The 7,582-nt window shown below is 40.0% G+C and overlaps 1 pseudogene; it reads right to left on the bottom strand.

The window, feature by feature from the left end:
* Positions 1–5,363: 5,363 nt before the first annotated feature.
* On the bottom strand, positions 5,364–5,698 carry LOC108529094 (alpha-enolase-like; annotated as a pseudogene).
* Between the last annotated feature and the right edge of the window lie 1,884 nt (positions 5,699–7,582).

The following is a 7,582-nucleotide window of genomic DNA, read 5'->3' as shown; positions in this document are numbered from 1 at the left end:
ATATTTGTCTGTGTCTCCTCCTAGACTAAAAGCTTCTTGAAGACAGGGTTTGTCTTTTTTATTCATCTCTGTTTCTACAATATTTAGCAGGATGCTGGCAGAGAGTAGGTGCTCAGGAAATATTTTAAAAACAAAAAATAAATAAACATCCTGTAAGTTAACTGGAAATAGCTGCAATTCAGTGTTCGCGTGACAGGCATGAGGGGACAATGGAACAGAATACCCATGAATTATCTGAGGACCCAGAATTTCATATTGGAAATCAAGTTGGTAGAAAAGATAGCCAGCAATTAACTAGGGCAACTAGGCTGGGCATGGTGGCTCCCACCTGTAATCCCAGCACATTTGGAGGCCAAGGTGTGCAGATCACCTGAGGTCAGGAGTTTGAGACCAGCCTCGCCAACAGGATGAAAGCCCATCTTTATTAAAAAGTACAAAAAATTAGCCAGGCATGCTGGTACATGCCTGTAGTCCCAGCTACTAGGGAAGCTGAGGTAGGAGAATCACCTGAATGTGGGAGGCGGAGGTTGCAGTGAGCCAAGATTGCAACACTGCACTCCAGCCTGGGTGACAGAGTAAGACACAGCCAAGCTCTCCAGTTCATTAGTGAATAAAATGGGCAAAATCCCTAATGTCAATAAGAAATTACCTTCAACTCTTTTAAATAAGATACTAGTAGTGGTTAGTGCTAATTTGAATCTCTGCTTCCTTCTTTGGCCTTTTCTGGGCTGCTCTATGCCCTGGGAGACACCTGTAGGAAACACATCCCCAACACGCTCTGGTCTGCTAAGAGGCTACTCAGACTGAGTAGGCAGTGGTGCCTTGAACAATGCCATTTTTGAAGACACCGAGAGAACCAAGATCTATGAGATACATTTCCAACCTATGTCCAACACTTTAGCAGTTCGTGATATACAAACAATATTTGAGTCTGTCTATGCTTATGAGGAAACAAAGAAACAAACAGTTACATAGAACCAAATTCTTCACATAAAGAATGAAAAATCCTGGATTTTTTCCCCTCCTCCTCTCTGGGAGATTGCCTTCACTAGGAGGTAGCCATTATTGAGGCAGTTATATTAGTCCTGCCTCAGGCAGACCCAGAATGCTTTGTTTTGTCCTGTTAAATGAAAGAGAAACCAAAAATTACCAGCAATTTCACTGGGAAAGTAAGAAAAGGTAATTGTGAGAAATATCCCAGGCAGCTCAGTAAATAATTATGCACACAACAGACTAACATTTGAAATTAAGGGTACTTATTTTAATTGAACATCTCAAATGTATTTATACAAAGGAGATGTGTGAGGGAAATTAACTGAACACAGCTCCAGCAAGGCCTCATGTCTTTGTGGAAAATACTCATCTTCAAGCTTCTGTATTCTTCTGTACCTGGTGTAGCCAGTGTTTTAAAGCCCGTGAAGTTTACAATGCATGCTCTTATTTATAAATACTCCAGGTATTACAAGGCTCTTGTGGTCTAATTCAGTCACTGATGAGGATGATGGGGACTCTCAGCACTGTTTTGCAGAGTTACAGAGTCAGGGGAATGAATGCTCTGTGCCTGGAGTTGAAGTGAAGTTTGCTTCCCAGTAAGTATGAGGCCTGGTGAAGAAATGAAGATTTGGGTGCAGGAAGAGGAAATGAGGACATAAGAGCCTGGAAGGAAAAAGGTAACCAGCTAATCTGGTGAGTCAACTTTACTCTAAATCTAATGAAACTCAAGTTTCAGGAGTCCCCTACTTGCACAGGTCCCTTTTAAGAACCTGAAGTGACCCAGGAAATGTAATTAATGAATGTCAACAAAAAGAGTTGGAGATTAGTCACTGAACAAGAAAACATGAAATGTTCTAAAATCTTAAAAGTTTATGTATGAAGAAAACTTGATAGACGTTTTCCCAACTTTCATAATAATCCTAAAATTTTACATTATGAGTCACGATGCTGAAACAAACTTTAAAAGCTATCAATAATAAAAAACATTTGCTCCTATCATGTTAAAGGAAAGACCAAATTAGCTTTTTATTCTCTTTAGAAAATGATGTGACAGAATCATATTCATATGAAAAGGTGGTCAAAGAATGTGCAGCCAAAAGTGTAGGAAAATTATTATATAAGTGTATCAGGAGGTTAATTAATAAAATATGCTATTTTAAATATTTTCTAATGTTTATAGCATTTAAAATACTTTAAATATTTGTAAGCTTTAAAGAATGTGTAATTTATTATTTCTTTTCTTATTCTAGCTCAATACTAGATTTTGGACCTAAGTTTTTATTTGTTATATATATTTTTGTCTTAAAGCAGCCCATCAAGTTAAATAAGCTTAAGTCCCTGCAAACTTGGATGCACCCCTGCTCATACACATTTACTTTCGATGTCAGATCCCTCTGCCAGTGCCTGGCTCAATTTAGCTATAGCTCCTCTCATCTCTGCCTTATGACCAAAGTAGAGACCAGGGGTGAGGGCATGAAGGGAGAAACTCTGGAGTTGAAGCCAGTATAGGAAGAGCAATATGGTACAATGTAAAGTGCATGGTATAGAACAGAGTCTTTGTCACATGGAACTGGGTTTGAATCCAGTTTCTTTCACAAGTGATTGCTCATCTGTTTCTTGTCATCTTTGAGGAAACTGAGGCTCTGCGACCTCTGGCAAGTTCATTAACCTCATTGAGCCTCAGTTGTCTTCCTCAAGATGATAATGAACAGATGAGCTAACAGTTGTTAAAGAAGTATTTGGTAAGCTGCAAATTTTTGCATACAAGAGTGTTAAGAGTAAGTCAAAAAAGATTTACTTAGTATTTTACTGTTATTTTTCAAGTCCTTACCTTCCATAAATGCATATTGAAATATGTATGGAATAAATAATACAGTGCATGAGGATTCTCTTCAAAATAATACAGAGGGAGAGGGGTCAGGAGAAATGAAGAGTGATAAAATGAAAAGTTATTGGCCATGAGTTAATCATTATTGCAGGTGGATTATGGGCACATGAGGCAAATTACACTATTTCTGTTTACTTCTGTATTCAGAATAAAAAGTGAAAAAACAAAACAAAATAAAACCAATCTATTGAATATCACTCTAGATACAATTGGAGCTTTATTCCGGCCCTTTCTCAATTTACCTCCTGAAATTTACTGTTCGTTCCATTTATTTTAAACTTTTCTGATAATTATATAAACCAAAAATCATAATGGTATGGCAATAATACTAAATAATAATTAATAAGATCAATAGCTTCTATTCATTTAATACTTGTTCTGTGCCTGCCCCGGTGCAAAGTAATTTACTTTGATATTTCATTTGACCTTCACAAGAACTCTATGAAGTAGGTACTACTACTAATTTTACAGATGAGGAAATTGAGAGTCGGGAGGATTAAGTAGCCTGACCAGAGTCTACAGAAAGAATTATGTTCAAATCTTGCACCCTTCCTGTGTCCTAGACTATGCTTTATACTCTGAGAAGATGTCATGCTACAGCAGGCCACTATCTAGCTGCAGAAGGAGGAAGTGTTGAAAAAGCCAAGGAAATGGCCCTAAGTTTTCTCTGTTATCATGTACCAAATCTGAAGAATAGACGTTACATGTTCTCCTTATACATGCTATATTGTGCAAGGCCAGAAGGACACACATCTTTCCTTTCATGAGCTTAAATCCAAAATAAGAGAACACAAATGTCAACAGATGTAGTGAGGCATTTATTTTTTGAAATAAGAAAAAAGGATGTAACAATAAAACAAGCAGAAGGAAAAAGAAAAAAGCAATGACTGAGCACCGATTGTACTTGGTACTTGACATATGCAATATATTGCTACTTACAACCACAAGTGCTTCAGAGAAAGGTGGATCTTGTTAAGTAAACAGACTTGGATCTGCTAAGCACCTCAAAGGTGGACCTTGAAGAGAATGTGGGCTAGGACCCAGAGAGAGTTGAATGTTCTGCAAAATACAGGGAGAATTTAGAATTTAGAAAGAAAGGATAATCTGAGAGGAGAAAAAAAGGAAACCAGATGGGTAAAGCTTGGAATACCATGAAGGATAATGTAGAGAATGAAAACAATTTCCTGGTGGTGTGTCCAGAATCGGTTTCTTCCAGTGGGTTCTTGGAAGGAACTCTGAACACGTCTGAACATCTGAAGGAACAAATTTTCTGGTGGTGTGTCCAGAGCAGTCTCGCTTGACTTCAGGAGCAAAGCTGCAGACCTTCGCAGTGAGTGTTACAGCTCATAAAGGTGGTACATCCGGAGTTGTTTGTTCCTCCCAGTGGGTTCGTGGTCTCACTGACTTCAGGAGTGAAGCTGCAGCCTTCTCAGTGAGTGTTACAGCTCATAAAGGTAGTGGGGACCCAAAGAGTGAGCAGCAGGAACAATTATCGTGAAGAGCGAAAGAACAAACCTCTCACAACCTGGAAGGGCACCCCTGTGGGTTGTTGCTGCTTGCATGGGTGGCCAGCTTTTATTCCCTTATTTAGCCCCACCCATGTCCTGCTGATTGGTCCATTTTACAGAGTGCTGATTGGTCCATTTTACAGAGTGCTTATTGGTCCGTTTTTACAGAGTGCTGATTGGTGCATTTACAAACCTTTAGCTAGACACAGAGCACTGATTGGTGTGTTTTTACAGAGTGCTGATTGGTACATTCACAAACCTTTAGCTAGACACAGAGCGCTGATTGGTATGTTTACAATCCTTTAGCTAGACAGAAAAGTTCTGGAAGTCCCCAACAGACCCAGAAGCCCAGCTGGCTTCACCTCTCAGTGGCACAGTGGCTAATGAACTATTTTTAGTTACTAACTTTTTTCCCACCTAAAAGATATTGGGGAGCTTGCTTGTACACAACTTGGGGACCACACTATAAGTGCTCAGTTAATGTTTTTGTTTTCTTTTTTCTTTCTGGTTCCACAGATTCATAGTGGGCAAAAGGGGAAAAAATATTCAATTTTGTGCTAGTCACGTGACTACAAAACTAGATATTCCAAAAAGATTCCAGATGGCTAAGCTTGGGTTCCATTGTAGCATTTCTAATAAAACTGAGAATGCCACAGGGATGTGAGGGAAGAGGAGAAAGTGACCAGAGGTTCCCAGAAAATACAGACCTGATGTTTTGGATTAGTTGTGAATAATAGCAGCAGAGGTCTAGCCAGCTGACTAGAACTGAAGTGGCTCAGTGACTCTCCTGCCTGGAGTTTACTTGGCTAGGAGGTTTCTGAATCTTCCATCCAGATCCTTTTCAATTCTAAGATGCCGATTCAGATGATTAAGATGCAAAAATATTATTCTGTTTAGGGCAAAGCCCTACCATCAGGTCAGCAGTAAAAGCATTTTCAGTTTCCTCAGAATAAGCAAAACCTATAGTGCCCCACTCATTGGACTAGGCCAGTTTGTGCATCCAAAGAGACTGAGGCAGAGACAATCTGGTTCACTTTAAGCAGGAAGCAGTTGCATTATTCCTCATCCATGGCCTTAGCAATTTGGTTTCAGTTGGCCACTATAAGATCATTTCTTATCACCTGGATATTTGTATTTACAGGGAGTTTATTTTTTCCCAAATTTCCCAGCCATTCTGGCCAAAGAAATTTTTATAATACAGCACTGAGTAGTTCTTGATGAGAAACCACAGGCTGATGTATCTGCTGGGATTAACAGGAGAGTTAAATTACAAATTATATGTTCCAGACTGGAAGAACTTAGAATTCATTCCAGCGAAAACCTTTCCAATAGTGTTCTATAGCAATTCTGGGGATTCTTTATACTCTGGCTATAAGTGACCAAACTGTTCCTTTAAAGAGCCAAATGATAAATATTTTTTACTTTGTGGGTTATACAGTGTCCGTCACAGCTTAGTCTCTGAAAAGGCTTTTCAAATATAAAAATCTACATCAATAGTTAGGTTCCCATAAGAGTGAAAGGTCTCTCTGACAATGATCTTGAGAACAAGCTTAGTGAATTTCTGGCCTAGTTCTTGGTACCCATGAAACAGGCAGACGATGCTATAAATAATATATGAGTAGTACTAATACTGCCAGTTAAATAATTTTTAAGAAGAGGTAGGTCTAAAATTCAATTTGAAATTTTCTATGCTATTATATAAATCTACCCTTATTTCTTCAAATACTAAAATCAGCTGCATATTCAAATGTCTGTGTGTATGAAGTTTGGGGAAAAACTGACTTAGTTCAGGTTCTCATCTTTTCTTCTGTTACTGCCTTACTCATCTCCCTGCCACTACTTCTAAATCTCTCCAATGTATTCTCCCTACATGATTTTTAAAAAAATAAGAACCTTATCATATCACTCCTCTGCTTTACATCTTCACTAGCTACCCTTGGGTTTTAGGAAAAGTCCAAACTATTCAGTATGATATTTAAAATCCCTTATTAATTCTACAGCCTTAGGCTCTGCTACTTCTCTTTCTCTTCACAGGCTATACTCCTGACACAGTAAAGTATTTGCAGTTATTTGAATATACTTTTTTTTTTGTTTTGAGACAGGGTCTCTGTCATCCAGGCTGGGATGCAGCAGCCTAATCAGGGCTTACTACAGCCTCAACCTCCTGGGCTCAAGTGATCCTCCTACCTCAGCCCCTGAAGTAGCTGGGACTACGGCCAACTGTCACCATGCCTGGCTAATGTTTTTCTATTTTTTGTAAAGACGAGGTTTCACCATGCTGCCCAGGCTGGTCTCAAACTCAAACTCCTGAGCTCAAGCAATCCACCTGCCTCGGCCTCCATAAGTGCTGGGATTACAGGTGTGAGACACCATGCCTGGCCACATACACCATTTCCTTGTTCACCTCAGACTCTTCTCAAATGGAGCTCCCTCTGCTTGAAATGCCCTTCCTATTAGTCTTTGCCTGTGTAATTGCCATCTTTCAGGCATAAGTCTTATGTCACCTGTCCCAGGCTCCCTTCTCTGATTCCCAAGTCCACACAATCTAGCAAAATACCCAGTACTTATTTCTGCATGTTGTACTGTATTATCATTGAATTTTTTCTTTTCCCTAGCTCACCCATGTGAATTCCTTGAGTACGAGAAGGAAATTTTCTTTGTTTCTGTATCAGCAGACCCTAGTATGGGCCTGGTATAGAGTAAGTGCACAGTATATAATTTTGCATAAACAAATTAAATTAACAATAGTTACGTTAGGTACCAACAGACACCATCTCAAACTCTGGAAGAGGTTAGAATATATCTAAAGGTATAGAAGTAGGAGGGCGGAGCAAGATGGCCGAATAGGAACAGCTCCAGTCTCCAACTCCCAGCGCGAGCGACACAGAAGACCAGTGATTTCTGCATTTTCAACTGAGGTACTGGGGTCATCTCACTAGGGAGTGCCGGACAATCGGTGCTGGTCAGCTGCTGCAGCCCGACCAGCGAGAGCTGAAGCAGGGCGAGGCATCGCCTCACCTGGGAAGCACAAGGGGAAGGGAATCCGTTTTCCTAGCCAGGGGAACTGAGACACACAACACCTGGAAAATCGGGTAACTCCCACCCCAATACTGCGCTTTAAGCAAACAGGCACACCAGGAATATATCCCACACACCTGGCCGGGAGGTTCCCACGCCCACGGAGCCTCCCTCA

Source organism: Rhinopithecus bieti, unplaced genomic scaffold (assembly GCF_001698545.2).
Source record: "Rhinopithecus bieti isolate Rb0 unplaced genomic scaffold, ASM169854v2 scaffold_6143, whole genome shotgun sequence".
NCBI lineage: Eukaryota > Metazoa > Chordata > Mammalia > Primates > Cercopithecidae > Rhinopithecus > Rhinopithecus bieti.
This window is presented reverse-complemented; position numbering and strand designations above follow the sequence as displayed.